At 39.3% G+C, this 16,123-nt stretch overlaps 2 long non-coding RNA genes across 9 annotated transcripts in view; one reads left to right on the top strand and one right to left on the bottom strand.

Annotated features, from left to right (window-relative positions):
- LOC132398032 (uncharacterized) overlaps nucleotides 1-16,123 on the bottom strand; it is an 84,352-nt gene that overhangs the window by 26,246 nt on the left and 41,983 nt on the right. For 7 of the 8 annotated variants that reach the window (XR_009513512.1, XR_009513515.1, XR_009513517.1 and 4 more), the window contains 2 exons: nucleotides 15,703-15,795; nucleotides 4,337-4,462 (listed from right to left, as the gene is read on the bottom strand). This is a non-coding gene — a long non-coding RNA (uncharacterized LOC132398032). Of the gene's footprint in view, nucleotides 1-2,304; nucleotides 3,197-4,336; nucleotides 4,463-15,702; nucleotides 15,796-16,123 lie in introns of those variants that run through there. The other variant, XR_009513516.1, reaches the window with a different exon arrangement.
- Nucleotides 3,191-15,790, top strand: LOC132398033 (uncharacterized). Its single transcript, XR_009513520.1, has 3 exons — nucleotides 3,191-4,474; nucleotides 14,150-14,366; nucleotides 15,056-15,790. It is a non-coding gene; the product is annotated as an uncharacterized LOC132398033 (long non-coding RNA).

The following is a 16,123-nucleotide window of genomic DNA, read 5'->3' as shown; positions in this document are numbered from 1 at the left end:
CAAGCAGCCCAATCCTGCTTTTAGATGCAAATGTTACTAAATATGCTATATGCAGCCACAGTTAGTTTTGGCTTCACATATAAAAAAAAACATTTTAATGAACAGTCAGGACAATATTGGCATGATGCCTGTGTCATGTCCAAAGGGAGTGGGCTAATTGCCCATCATTATATCCATCCTCATTTGAGGAGCCCATTTACCTCCTTGGTGGAAAAACTAATGTAATTCATTAAAATGTGCTATTTTCCAAATTATCGTACGATTTGCTTCTGATTAACAACAATGCTTTGAGGTATGAATATTGGTTGTTTTGATTACTTCAAGTTTTCATTTAATTCTTCAACCAAGGATTGAAATAATTAGTTATCCCGGAGTGTTCCAGCAATTATTGCAAGCCAGTCTCATTATAGTGCAAGGCGAGCTTAACTGGTCATAGATTCAAACGGTATTTAATCCTTCCCATTGCATGGCTGATTGTATACTCCTACAATTGCACTATTAACTTAATGAAAAAATAATTTATCTATTGGCTATTTAATATGGTAAATTCATATCAAAATTGCTTTAGTATTTGTAACATTTTCCAGAGAACAATAATCTTGCTTTGTAACGGAAAGTGAAGCTTTGCAATTAACTCTCCTTACACAGCAGAAACAATGCCTAAAGTGGCAGCTAGATGTCAAAGCTACTGCAATGATTTCACTCCACATTCCTTTAACAAATAAGAAAATCCACTACAGGGTCAAATCAAGTGATATGATTCAAATGAGAATTTTCCTCTCAATGCTATCAGGAAATTCTGGATTCATTCAGAATCCATGTAAAGAAGTATATTGCTTACAGTTCTTATTATTTCACTATCCCTCTATTTTTGCTATTTTTTTACTATTAGTTAATTTATTGTTTATATATACTGTATATCTCTGATTGTAATTTATAGTATATTTGTATGTATTGTGCTGTACTGCTGCCACAAAACAACAGATTTCATGGTGTATGTCAGTGATATGAAATCTGATTTTGATTTTAATTCTAATTCTAAGTACAATCCCCTTTTGGCCAAGGCCAACAAGATTTCACCAGAATTCATATGACATAGCTGTCCTTCTCTGCCACAAACTCTGCAGTTTCCTGCCACTCCCTTCACTTAACCTCCAGGGACAGTTCCGATGACATTGCATGCTCCGCATCACAGTCTCCAGCTTTTATGTTAGTCTAAATGTTTTCTGGTGAAAGTTGGGTGGTATAAAGTAAACAAGGCTTGTGGGTGCAAAGGTCCAAACATCATTATGGTGATGATCTGGCACCACTCTCACTGAAAACCATAGGCCACATCATTTACAATCCATATTAATGACTTGGATAAAAAGAACAAATGTTCTGTGGTCAAATGTACTCAAGGTACATAAATAGGTATGCTTGAAAATTGTGAGGAGAGCACAAAATGCTTGCAAAAGGATATCGTGGTTAAGTGAGTGGACAAGAAATTGACAGCTGGAATATAGTATGAGAAAAGTGAGGTTATACAATTTGGAAGGAAGAATGAAAAGCAAACTATAATTTAAATGGACCAAGACTAGAAAATGTTATGGTTCAATAGGATCTGGGATTTAATACTTGAAACACAATGAGTCAGGCAGCAAGTAATATGGACAACTAAATGAATGTTGACTTTTACTGCAAAGGGTATGGTAAATAAAAGTATGGATGCGATATTTGCGGATTCAAAGTTTGCCTGTCTCTCTTTGATCCCAAACCATCCCAATGCATTCACTATGTCTTGTCTTGGTCACTTACATTGGCTCCAAATCTTTTGCAACCTATACTTAAAATTCTTATCCTAATGTTTAAATCTTGCCAAGGCTTGTCCCTTGCCATATTTTTTATTCTTCTCTGACTCTACAAAATCCCTCCAGTGTTCTGGCTGCTTGAATACTGCACATCTGTCAATGCACCGGCTGACATGCTTTCAATAACCTGAATACATATTCAAGAATTTTCTTCATAAACCACTAAGATATATTCTTCATAACTATGTTTTTTAGCCAAGTTTTATGTCAACCACCATAATCTCTGTTATTTTAGCTCAGTGTTTGTTCTGTCCTTGTGCGCTTGTGAAACACCTCTGTAATCTTCCATTCCTGAAGCCATGACTGGTGCAATCAAATTAGAAGATTTTTTTTGTTTTTTTGTATATTAGCAGTAAGATGTTCTTACCTTAACCTTAACCACAAGCAGAATTCCATAAACAATAGAAAGTAATAGCCAAAAAAAAAAATTCAAACTGGGCAACTGTCTGGAGTTTTTATTTGTTTCTCATTTAGTGCTTTCATTGAAACAGTTATAAAGCAACATATAGCCAGTACTCTACTAAAGAGAGTGCAGGGAAATTCAGTGTTGAGATGAAGAACTGGCAATTAATAACACACAATGGAACACTGAAGAAGGAGAAGGCTACACAAGCTCTCATATCTATTCTGAACCAACATTGCTTCAGTATCAAACATGTGAGCAGCAATCAGTTGCTCAACAAGACTGGTTTGAGTTTCCAATATATTACACTTCCTCCTGGGATAGCGAACTGTTGGCAGACATATGCAGCTACTATCAGAATCAACCTGAGGTTCCATGCTCATAAATGGTTTTCTCTGAACTGTTTATGAATCTGGCTGTTTTGGAACACTGAAAAGCACAGTCATTTAAAATAAGAGCAGTATTTTGAAATTATTGTTAACTATGAGCCAGCCTAAGGCCTGAAAAGAGCAACAATAAGAAAGCCAATTATGAAATGTACATATTGGGAGAAGTCACCAAAAACAAAGCAACTGTTGTAGCAATTCCAAGGCCAAAATTAAGTCAAATCCTGTAGCTTTGCTTTCTGCCTGGATCAGGTTTAAAGCTATTCTTCTTTGGCTTTGAAGTAGGTCCTTCTGTTTTATTTGGATTCATGAAGTCTTGTGAGGAACAAAATCAGTTGTAAGGGTTTTCAACCAGATTAGTAGAATTCTGGCTGGATCTCAAGGGCAGTTAATGACAGGCTGAAATATATTACATTATTGTACAGTATACCATCTGTGAAACCTACATTACGTTTCCAGTTGTAGTCATCACACATCCAAAAAGACAAAGCCTTGAATTTCCTCAGGTACTCAGAAAATGATACAATTCTCCAGAAAATGGATTGTATGGAAGTTTTCTGTAGATTACAATGTATACAGCATGGTGTAATTTTGGCATAATTGTCTCATAATGAAGCTATGTTTAGCTTATCTTTTGGGTCATTACAGAGAAAAGACAGCATTTCCTTTGCGAAGGTTACTCTCATCAAGAGAGACTGCAGAAATGTTTTCCCCAGCCCTTTGCAGTTTATCCAATTTTGACATCTGATCAGCTCTCAGTTGTACAGCCTCTTATCAAAGCAGGAGTGTGTATACACCAGTTGTCTGGATTGGGGAACAGGGCTTATGAGAATAGACTGAGTGAACTTGGCCTTTTCTCCTTGGAGAGGCGGAGAATGAAAGGTGACCTGATAGATGTGTATAAGATGATGAGAGGCATTGATTGTGTGGATAGTCAGAGGCTTTTTCCCAGGGCTGAAATGGCTAACACGAGAGGGCATACTTTTAAGGTACTTGGAAGTAGGTACAGAGGAGATGTCAGGGGTAAGTTTTCTTATGCATAGAGTGGTAAGTGCATGGAATAGGCTGCCAGTGATGGTGGTGGAGGTGGATATGATAGGGTCTTTTAAAAGACTCCTGGATAGGTACATAGTTAATTTCTAAATTAAGTACATGTCATTGTGGGCTGAAGGGTTTGTATTGTGCTGTAAGTTTTTATGTTTCTGTGTTTCTATGTTTCTAAGTATTTCTTTGTGATCTTCTTAAAAAAAAACAAATACAATGCAAAATAATGCTACAGCGCAATAATGGAAAACAGGAAAATAGGAAATAGCTAAGAGCTGAATTTTGATCAGAAAGGTTAAAAAATTGGGGACACATCAGTAACTGATTAGTTGGCCATTTAAAGGCTAAACTGGATGATCCCACAGAATAACTAGAAATGGTTTGACGTCAATGAAGCAATATTATGTAATAACTAGAACATTATTTCTTTTTCAAGGGATCAAACATATATTATACTGTTCCATCTTGGAGAATGTTCTAAACAAAGGAGCCCCTATTATATATTAACTTAACTGTGTTTTCTGTGCCAACAAAATAAATCATTTATAATGTGACACATTTATAAAGTACTAAAGTTCTACTGGCCCAGATTATGGCTGAATTTACCAATGTCTCATGTATATTAACTGGTGATCAACATTGGCCACACTCACCTTTTGTGAATCCATGAGTTAATGTTTGCTATGCTGGACATTCCGCAAACACCAGTTTCTAAGACTCTGGTGGCAGATTCCAAGGCCCAAGTAGTTTCTGTCCTTTTCAACTGCGTCCATATGTCTCTGAATCAACAGGTACATTTAAAAACTTCATGAATATACTGTATGTGAATAGCTCAAAACAAAAAATGTTAAAAGTTTGGAGTAATACATTAATTTAAAGTATATTTAGCACAGGTTTACTAAATTTTCCATAGAAATTAAAACAAAATAGAAACACTTGCCTTCATTTCTAGTTTCCATAGTTGTCAGACATGAACTACACAGCTGAGGGGCAAAATGTAGCTATCCACTGAGCTCAGTAGGTTTCTGTTTTTGCCTTGCTTGGTCTATGCGTTGAGTTCATATAGAACATAGAATAGTACAGCACAGTACAGGCCCTTTGGCCCACAATGTTGTGCCAACCCTTAAACCCTGCCTCCCATATAACCCCTCACCTTAGATTCCTCCATATGCCTGTCTAGTAGTCTCTTAAATTTCACTAGTGTATCTGCCTCCACCACTGACTCAGGCAGTGCATTCCACACACCAACCATTCTCTGAGTGAAAAATCTTCCTCTAATATCCCCCTTGAACTTCCCACCCCTTACCTTAAAGCCATGTCCTCTTGTATTGAGCAGTGGTGCCCTGGGGAAGAGGCACTGGCTGTCCACTCTATCTATTCCTCTTAATATCTTGTACACCTCTATCATGTCTCTTCTCATCCTTCTTCTCTCCAAAGAGTAAAGCCTTAGCTCTCTTAATCTCTGATCACAATGCATACTTTCTAAACCAGGCAGCATCCTGGTAAATCTCCTCTGTACCTTTTCCAATGCCTCCACATCCTTCCTATAGTGAGGCGACCAGAACTGGACACAGTACTCCAAGTGTGGCCTAACCAGATTTTTATACAGCTGCATCATTACCTCGTGACTCTTAAACTCAGTCCCTCAATTTATGAAAGCTAACACCCCATAAGTTTTCTTAACTACCCTATCTACCTGTGAGGCAACTTTCAGGGATCTGTGGACATGTACCCCCAGATCCCTCTGCTCCTCCACACTACCAAGTATCCTGCCATTTACTTTGTACTCTGCCTTGGAATTTGTCCTTCCAAAGTGTACCACCTCACACTTCTCCAGGTTGAACTCCATCTGCCACTTCTTAGCCCACTTCTGCATCCTATGAATGTCTCTGTGCATTCTTTGTCAATCCTCTACACTATCCACAACACCACCAAACTTTGTGTTGTCTACAAATTTGCCAATCCACCCTTCTACCCCCAAATCGAGGTCGCTAATAAAAATCATGAAAATTAGAAATCCCAGAACCGATTCTTGTGGGACACCACTAGTCACAACCCTCCAATCTGAATGTACTCTCTCCACCACGGCCCTCTGCTTTCTACAGGCAAGCCAATTCTGAATCCACCTGATCAAACTTTCCTGGATCCCATGCTTTCTGACTTTCTGAATAAGCCTACTGTGTGGTAGCAGAGTCTTAGAGTCAAGCAGAACTGTATCAGGAACTTTGGTTCACTCAGACCATAATGATCATCAAACTTCTTTTACATTGATTTCAATTGAAACTTCTGACATTTTCTTTTCTTTTAATTTTATTTAGCAATGCAGCATGAAATAGGTCTTTCCAGCCCTTTGAGCTATGCTGCCTAGCAAACCCTGATTTAACCCTAACCTAATCACTAGACAATTTTTTAATGACCAATGACCCTACTAACTACGATGTCTTTTGACTGTGTGTGGAAACTGGAGCACCTGGAGAAAACCCATGCGATGTTCCACAACCCATCTACACATTAGGAGCAATTTACAGTGGCCAATTAACCTACCAATCTGCACGATTCTGGAATGTGGGAAAAAAACTGAAGCACCTGGAGGAGACTGAGGGGAAAGTTTTTCATACAGAGAGAGGTGGGTGTATGGAACAACTACTAGAGGTAGTGTAGAGGTAGGTACATAACATTAAAAAAGCTTTTGGACAGGTACGTGGAAAGGAAAGGAATAGAGGGATATGGACCAAATGCTGGAAAATACAATTAGCCTAGACAGGCATCTCAATCAGGACGGACAAGGTGGGCTGAAGGGTATGCCTCTATGGCTTTGTATGACTCTAAACCCACACACTCACAGGAAGAATGTGTAGACTCCAGGCAAGCAACAACGAAGCTCAGGATTGAACCGGGATCACTAGAACTGTAATGTTGCAGGTCCATTAGCTGTGTCACTGAGTCCACATCTCAACATCATCTAGTTTCATATTCCCATGTGCATTGTGCAGATGCGGATGTGGAAGGTGCTTTCTGTTGTGTATTTAATATTTTAGTCATCTTTGAGTAATATTGTAAATATATCACTTGATTAAGCAATCTTAATGGGGTTCCCAACCTTTTTTAATCCATGGACCAATACCAATAAGCAGTGTGTCCATAGTCAGCTGGTTTGAATGATGCATTGTGGGTTATAAGTAAAAGTACATAGACAGCATACATCATCACACCACCACCTGGTATATGTGCATCTCGGTTAAAGTAGACATAAGGTTAGATTCACATTTGTCTTTTCTTTTCAATCAGTCTTATATTTTGGAGGTACAAAACATAACAGTGGTGAAGAGGTATTTTTATAATGATCCCACGATGACTACCTACCTGTTGAAGTGCACGAGATATTCAAATTTAAATAAATGTGCAGCAAGAAATGGTCGAGTTAAAAAAAAAGTGCAGCACTTTTTTTGGAGCTGCATGTTTTCTTTACAAAAGGAACGAAGATCATATATATATAAAAAAACAGAAAATGGTAGGATTGATGGCTTCAATAACACTGAGTACTGGATGATAATAATCATAAAAATGGAGCAGAAATTATTGGCTACATCAGAAAGATTGACTCGTTTGATTATACACAAGGTAACTAGAATATATATGTGAAACCGATTGAACAGTATTATAAAACAAATGAAATACCCAGTGAGAAACAAGAACTAGTTTTGCTGAGGTGTTGGGTTTAAAGGCATAGAGTTTACTTTGAAGTGTAACTGCTCCAACCAAACTAGCTGAAATGAGCTTTGTTAATATCATGAAAGTAATGCAGGGGTACTTAGAATTAAAACCATTGAAATCATTGTACCTATTTCAGCATACATGGCTGTATTAAAGAAGCTATCTGAGCATTGTCAGTTCAGGAATGGGCTTAATGATGCACTGAGAAATCACTTAGTTTGTGGAATCTTACAGGAAAGCATTTTAAATACCTCTAATTGAAGAACAACCTATATTTAAAAGAGCAGTTGAAATAGCAGCATCAATGGAAACAGCAGACAGCGATGTAATTGAAATGCAGTCAGAAATGAAAGTGAATATGAACAAAATTGTAATGTCTAAAGAGAAACTGTTTACAAGTTTTGTTACCATTGTGGCAGAGACTCACATACACCAGACCAATGCAGATTTAAAGGAGAAACTTGCAGAAAATGCAAAAATGAGGATGCATACAAACAGACAAAATAAAGTTACTGCACAGAGAAGAGAAAAAGATGAGAAGTCAAGTTGCAGTTTCAAAACTCTGCATCCTGTTGGTGAAGAATATGATAATAATGAGAGTGACACAGGAGTGGGTAGCCTTGAGATTTATAGCGTAAAAACCTACAATAGACAAACAATATCACTTACACAAGAAGTGAAGGGTGAATTAATTAAAATAGACTTGGACACTGGTTTGGCTGTTCCAGTCATTCCACAAAATGAGTTGGAATGGCATTTTAAAGATACTGGACTGTAGTCTGTAGATAACCAGCTAAGAACTTATACTGGAGAAAAGTATAGGGACTGAGAAAAGTAAGGAGAAACTCCTATGGGAATGACACTTATAAGTTATTGCATGAACTTCAACTGGGAGGCAAAAAGCTGCTTGGAAAAATGGATGCAAAGACTGAAGCCCAGCTGGAAAAATAGAAGGCCAAAGGAAGAGTCAATGGAGATACGAAAACAGAAGATTTGTCAGATGATGTTGTTAATGAGCAAGCCAAGAGGAGAGATCAGATCATAAAGGGAGCAACAGAAGGATTAGTAAGAGAATACTCCAGTGAACTAAATACATCTTCCTAGGATCAAGATGCACAGATTAAGAAGAAGAAAAAGAATGGGATTGAGGGAGAAGCAAGTAAAGGATCACTGTAGGTCCAGAAAGAAAAGCCAAGAAAAGGAGAAGAAAGATTTTCAGAGCTGTCAGACCAATTCCTGCAGTCCTAGAGTCAACTCCTACAAGTATCATGGAGGAGGGCCAAGAATATGAGAAATGTTTTCACAGCCACAAGTCTCATCTGCCAAGCAGAATGACATCTTGTGTTATCCCACAAGAGTAAGAAATCCTCCACAGTAATTAACTCTTGAATGAGACCATTTAAAATTTACTATGCACTGAATCTTTATAAAATAGTTGTATTACATACATACAATATACTACATAACATAAACTACTATATAGATATCCATATGCAGTTTAATACTTTGGAATTACAGAACACTTTATACAGCAGAAGATGGAAGGGCAGTGGTTCGTTGCTGAAACATCAGCTTCAGTGAAAATGTAGTTATGACGATGTGAATGTATTCAGAAAGCTGGAACTGTATTCTTAATAATCATTAAGAAGTCAATTATTGGAAAAATATTTTGAAGGTAATTGAATACAAAATTATCTTTGGTTACTGGCACAAAAGCCAATGAAATTGAACTTTGTATGGTAAATTCTATATAAAAGGTTATGCTATAAGAACATAGTGCTATTTTGTCTTGTCATTAGTGTTCAATTCTACCTCAGCCCTCCCTGCATTCATAGTTAATCATAGGGTTTTATGTATAAATATTATTGAAGAAATGTTTTAGAATTCCCTCATTGCCCACTATTCCCACTCATTCAGCTTAGTTCAGCTATCCAAATCAGCATTCCAATAACTATCACAGTCAGATTAGGGCTCAAAACAATTTAGTTCGTGATATTCTTGTTAATAATGCTGTTTATATTAATTTCCAGCTAGTATTATGGGCTGATGCTGGATTCATGTACCAGATTTCAACACATTACCTTCACAGATTTGGAATCTGTTTTACTGTACATTGTTTTATAACATTAAGAAATTAATAGTTCTGGGCAGAAACTGTTGTAAAAATGTCAAAGTATTGCATTTAAAAGCCTAGGCTTTATTGGAATCAGGTTGAATATCACCAGTATATGTCATTAAATGTATTAATTAAGTTGCAGCAGTACAATGCAATATATGATAATATAAGGGAAATTAAATAAGTAAACCAATTAAGTAAGTATATATATATATATATATATATACATAATAAACAGCTAAATTCAAAATAGTGCAAAAACAGAAATAATAAAAGTGAGTTAGTGTTCTTGAGTTCAATGTCCATTTTAGGACTCAGATGGCAGAGGGGAAGAAGCTGTTCCTGAATCACTGAGTGTGTGCCTTCAGAATTCTGTACCTCCTTCCTGATGGTAACAAGGAGAAGAGGGCATGTCCTGGGTGATGGGGGTCCTTAAAGATGGATGCTGCCTTTCTGAGACACCGCTCTTTGAAGATGTCTTGGACACTACAGAGGCTAGTACCCAAGATGGAGTTGACAAATTTTACAACTTTCTATATTATTAATTTTTATTATTTAATTTTGTTAATTAACTGTATTAATTTTTTCAATTATTTGAAGCTTTATTTTAACCTGATATTAAAATTATGCACTTGATACTAGGGCCAGTAACAGGTGATGTAGCTCTGTCACGATTAGGCAAAATGGGGGTACTTTATTGTCGAGAGGGTGGGGTTGAATCCATCAGTTATTGAAGAAGGCTAAGTGCTAAGAATGAACTGACACAGTTAATGCTTATTTGGGTTAAGGACGTTGACACATTTTAAAACAACATTTGCCCAAATCTACAACCCATTCTGTTGACTATACAAACTGAACCTGTGAGTAGCAGTCTAGTAGATTTCTTTCAAGGTATGATCTACAGTGTAGTAAAGGAATCAAAAGAGAAAACACTGGAGATAATCCAGCAGACAAGGCAAGATCTGTAAAGAGCATAACAGCTAACATCTCACATCAATCCATCTGAACCATCAGGTGATTGACCTAAAATGTTACTTTGTTTCTCTCTGCACATGCGCTGCCTTACTTGCTGAGTATTTCCAGCACTTTCTTTTGCTTTTCCTGACTTCAAGCATCTGCAAGCTTGTCTTTTGCTTTTCTATCACTGCAGGAAAGGAGCTCACCCCTATTATCAGCAGTAGTGGGACAACCCAAGAACAGAAAATTAAGTTAGAATGTGCACTATTATCATAATGAACAATTGATCATTAATAAAGAAGCAATAAAGAGCATTGCAGCCTAATCATGATTCTGACTATTGCTATGAATAAATATTTAGGAGGGAATTGACCTGGGAGCTGGATAAGGAAGTGTGAAATGAGCTGCATGTCAGTAGCATTGTAGGTTAATATAATTGGGAGAAATGTACATAATTTACAATGATCAACATTGAGTTAGGGTTTCGCTTTAAGAGGCTGCTCTGACATGATGATGTTATTATGTAAAAAGTTTTTAGTGCACTTTTGTTGTGTAGGTTTTGGAGTTCAATAAAATGTGTTACGGGCTTTGTTAAACATAAAACGCCACACTTTGTTTTATCTGTGGAAACCTACACTGGTGACTCCAATGCTCTAAGGCAACTTGGGAGTTATTGAATATGTCGGCCAACACAGTCGCTTTGAAACTGCTGGAGTTTTGGGAGCAAAAATACCGTCATTTGGTTTGTACAAGCTGATGCCCAGTTTGTCTTGCAAGTAATCTTAGTTGACAACAGCAAATATTTCTATGTGGTAGCAACTCCACAGCTGTGAGAGTGGTGTGCCTACTTGAACACCGCCTGCATATGATAAATATCAATCACTGAAAATCCACCTTTAACATACTTTTGGGCTATCAGAGTTTGAGCGCGCTAAGCAGTTGCTCTCCTTACCCGGTCTTCAGAGTTAATGGACTACATGCAGTCTGTCCTGGGAAATCACCACTGTTGTTTCATTTTTAAAGAACTCTTCTTGCAGCAAATGTGTGATCCAGTTTGTGTTGTCTTGCTAGTGCACCTGTGACGGACTACAGGGAGCTTGCTAAAATGGCTGATAGTCTACGCTTAGCGAGATATCAGTGCATCATTCCTCCTCCTTTCTCCACCTCAATAAGCCTGGTTAGCAAAGCCCCCAGCATAAGGACTCTTGCAGCTGCAAAACAGACAACATCGGGCCTGTGCTTTAACCTTGATGTCTTTGGAATGAACACTAGGAAGTGTCGACGCATCGGGACATCAGAGGTCAGTGAACACTGGGGGTTTCAGTTGTCAGGGTCATCCACTACTCTTCACAAACATCCTTATAGGGCAATGCTCCTGCAAGACACAGGTGTTCAAGTGAGTTTGCTGCCAGCATTGCCTATTAATGAGAAGGCAAAGAGCAACAAAACCTCAGTGGAGGCTGCCAGTGAAAGAAAGATCCAGTTTTATTGGACACAACAGATGACACTCTGTTTCAGTGGGTGAGGTTACACATTGCACTTCGTCCTGGCTAAAGTGGCTAGACCTCTGCTCGGTGCAGATTTCCTGTGTGCCCAATGACATTTAGTCAGTCTTAATAACTGCTGGCTTGTGGATATCAAGGACTTTGGGCTGAAACCCTGCTCCCCCATTAAGTTCCTCACATTGACTCTGTCCAGCACATGCATAACTGCATCTGAGTTTATTTGACTGTTGGGTGAATTCCCAAACCTCACCAAGCCCACATTTTCCACTACATTCGCAAAACATAGGGTCGAGCACCACATTCTCTCAATTGGCCCAACAGTCCATGCCTGCATATGTAGGCTTGGCCCTGAAAAGCTGGCAAACATGAAGGCATAGTTTGCCAACATGAAAAGACTTGGAAGCCCCTGGGCTTCACCCCATCATATGGTCTCTAAGTGCAATGGTGGTTGCCACCCATGTAGCGATTACCGACGCCTTAATGAGGCCATCACCCCCAGTCATTACCTGGCCCCACATATTCGAGACTTTTCGGCATGTTTAGCCCAACAGTTAATTTCTTCTATAGACGATCTAGTTCGGGCTTACCACCAGTTGTCTATGTGCTTGGAGGACATTACCAAAGTAGTTGTGATAACCCCGTTTGTCCTTTTTGAGTTTCTGCGCATGCCGTTTGGACTGAAAAATGCAGCACAGATTTTCCAACAGCTGATATACTCTGTATTATGAGACTTAAATTTGCTTTTTGTTTACCTGGATGACATATTAGTCACCATTGTGCCCAAATCCAAGCAAGTACCCCAACTCCGCAAGCTTTTTAAGTGCTTAAGCCAACACAAGTTGATTACTAACCCTGCTAAATGCTAGTTTGGGTTGTAAACTATTTACTTTTTCAGCCATCGCATCTCCACAGAAGGTGCAAAAGCCCTCCCATTAAAAGTAGCCACTATTGTGGATTTCCCTCCACCCTGCACTGCAAAAAAAAACTACAGGAGTTTTTAGGCATAGTGAATTTCTATCACCGCTTCATTCCACAAACTGCTGAACTTGTGCTCCCGCTGTACAGTGTGCTTAAAGGCAATATCCCTAATCAAGTGCTTGACTGGGCAGCGGACATACCCAGGGTATTTGATGATGCCAAACCAGCTCTTTCTAATGTGACCCTACTGGGACACCCACTCCCCAATGCACTCATAGTCATTACAACTGACGCCTCAGACTATGCTGTGGATGCAGTGCACAAATAGTTGGTCATGGTCATGCGGCAGTCAGTCACCTTCTTCAGCTGGCAGCTCCGTACCCCCTCCCCCCCCCAAAAGGAAATGTAACACGTTTGACTGTGAGCTTCTCGGTTTCTATCTGGCTGTCTGCCATTTTTGGTTTCTTCTAGCGGGTCACTATTTCACAGCATTTGTTAGCCCTCGTACATACAATGGCCAACATATCAGACCCTTGGTCTGCATGTTAGCAATACCATCTGGCCTACATATCAGAGTTCACAACAGATATACAACATACCAAGGGCAAAAATAATGCTGTGGTCGATTGCCTCTCACAGTTAAGGATGTACACCTAGGGGTTGATTATGGTGGAATGGCAGCCAACTAAGTTACTGACCCAGACGACCAGGATTATCAAACAACAGTCACGGGCCTGAGGCTGGCTTACATTAAGTTTCGGGGCAGCTGGGGTTTCTCTCCTGTGCAATGTCTCAACTGGTTGCTCTCATTCCATTGCGCTCGCAGACTGGAGACAGACTGTTTTTGACTCCACACATGGCCTCTCACATCTCGGCCAAAAGACCTCACAGAAATTGGTTGCACTGAAGTTTTTTTCGCACAGCTTCAGAAAGGATGTGCAGGGTTGGACTGCAGCTTTGTGTGGAATGCCAGCGGGCAAAAATTAACCATTGTGTACAGGCAACATTGGCACATTTTGAGGTTCTTAAGTGATGCTTTGACTATGTCAATGTGGACATTCTTGATCCTCTTCTCCCCTTCCACGATTACATGCTCCTCCTTACCATGGTGAACCGTACCACCAGGTGGCCAGAGGTCATCCGTCTAGCATTAACGATGGCTGCAGACATGGCTCGGGTGTTCATCAGCACCTGGGTTGCTCGGTCTGGCACCCCGTCTAATATTTCCTCTGACCGTAGTCCTGAATTCATTTCAGACCTCTGGGCTGCTATGGCCAAGAAGCTGACCATTAGGATACATCATCACATCATCACAATGGCCGAAGGCAGTTTCACGGCTCCCGAAAGACTGCTCTGAAAACTTCCCTGACTGACGAGTGTTAGCATGGTTGGCTTCCACGGGTTCTGCGGGGGTTCGCAACTGCTCCAAAGGAGGACCTACAGTCATCTGCAGCTGAGTTGGTACTTGGCCAGGTGAGTTTGTTCGTGACAACACAACTGCCTGGTTGGCCTGTCAAAGGCGTTTTACCCTCCTCAGTAAGATCAATTCCTTTTCAGCTATTCCTACCTCCTAGTATGACATACAGCGATCTTGAGTTCCTTTTGAACTACATTCTGCTTCATTGTTTTCATCCACCATGACACACATCAGCATCCCCTTAGGCCCCTTATGGTAGCTCTTTGTGTGCTTTGGAAGGGGTAGAAATACTTTTTTATAGGTAAGAGGGGTAAACCTGAATGTATTTCGGTAGAACGTCTTATACCGGCCCATCAAGATTTGGAGCTTTCCGCTGCATCCCCTGCCTTCACAACATGACCATGAATTTGTCAAATCACCTCATGATGAGCCAGACTCTCCTGCAGTTCCTCCATCTGTGGAACGCAGGTAGCTCGTCTGATCTCCAGACAGGCTCACAATACTGGTTTAAATTCATTCTGGGTGGGGGGGTGCTCCGGTGCTTGGCAATGTAATTGGGAGAAACGTACATAATTCTCAACCACGGACTTTGAGTTGGGGTTTCACTCTGACAGATTGGTCTGATGTGATGACGTTGTTATGCAAAGGGCTTTTAGCACACTTTTGTTGCATAGGTTTTGGAGTTCAATAAATTGTGTAACAAGTTTTGTTAAATATTAATCGCCTCATTTTGTTTTATTTGCAGAAACCTACAGCATGACACCCAATGGATTTTAAAGCCTGATCCTTAGTTGAATGGAGGCAGTCAGCTGACAACCTAGCAGAGGTACAGAGCAAATTAGTGTAAAAGGTCCCAGGTCAGAACCAAGGCAAAGCTCTTCAGCAGAAAGTAAATTTCAGGGAAAGGATTTTGAAAGTGAATTGCAGGAGCAAAATTAAGAGTGTGGCAGGGAGAGTAAGGGAGTGAATCGACCTTAAATTTTGTTTGCAGACATCTCAAGAATAGTAAGGAAACAGTTCAAATAGATGGCCTTGTAGCAGTTTCCTGCTGGGCCAATTTTTAAATTATTGTCATGAATCGATAGCCTGACACTAACTTGCATATGCATAGTGGAATCCCACAGACCAGAGAAGTTCCTTGGCATTTATTGACAGGAGCAAGTTGAAGTCAGCATTGCCTTAACATAAATGCATAATCTGACAGACCAGTTACCTCGGGTATTAGAATTGTTCATCTCTCACTGTTTATGAATGATATAATTATTAATATTAGCTTCAGCTGTGTGTCTCTGACAATAACTTTATGAAAATATACATTTTTGAGTAACATCTTGACAAGACCACTGTGTAGATGGGAACCAACTATAAGGAGATGGGATGGGGCCAACATACCCTTCAGGAAACAATGCTGAACTTGATCTCGATGATGATCTGGGTAAGGTTCACATTATGAAATTGAGGTGTACTCCAACCGGCCATCAAAATCTAGAAGTATAATAATGTAAGTTAATATGAAAAATAATACAAGAAGAACTATTCCTCTCTAAATTACATTTATTGTAATATAATTGTTCAAGAGAGATCTCCATATAATTACACTCAAGTATGATTGTTAAGGAACTGTTAATGAGCTATCGGTCTTCCGCCTCTGATAGCAAAACAGGAAATGTTAATTTCTGTTATAGAAGATTCCTGTTCATAAAAAAATAAAAATTCTGGGTCCTGCATCAATTAAGTTTCTTCTAAGGACCATTTTAATTATGTTGGCTTAGATGTTCCTCCCAGACTTCATCAGAGGCTGGTCATTTGGCAT

Source organism: Hypanus sabinus, chromosome 8 (genome assembly GCF_030144855.1).
Source record: "Hypanus sabinus isolate sHypSab1 chromosome 8, sHypSab1.hap1, whole genome shotgun sequence".
Classification (NCBI taxonomy): Eukaryota; Metazoa; Chordata; class Chondrichthyes; order Myliobatiformes; family Dasyatidae; genus Hypanus; species Hypanus sabinus.
Note: the sequence above shows the minus strand (reverse complement) of the source record. Positions and strands in the feature narration are given on the sequence as shown.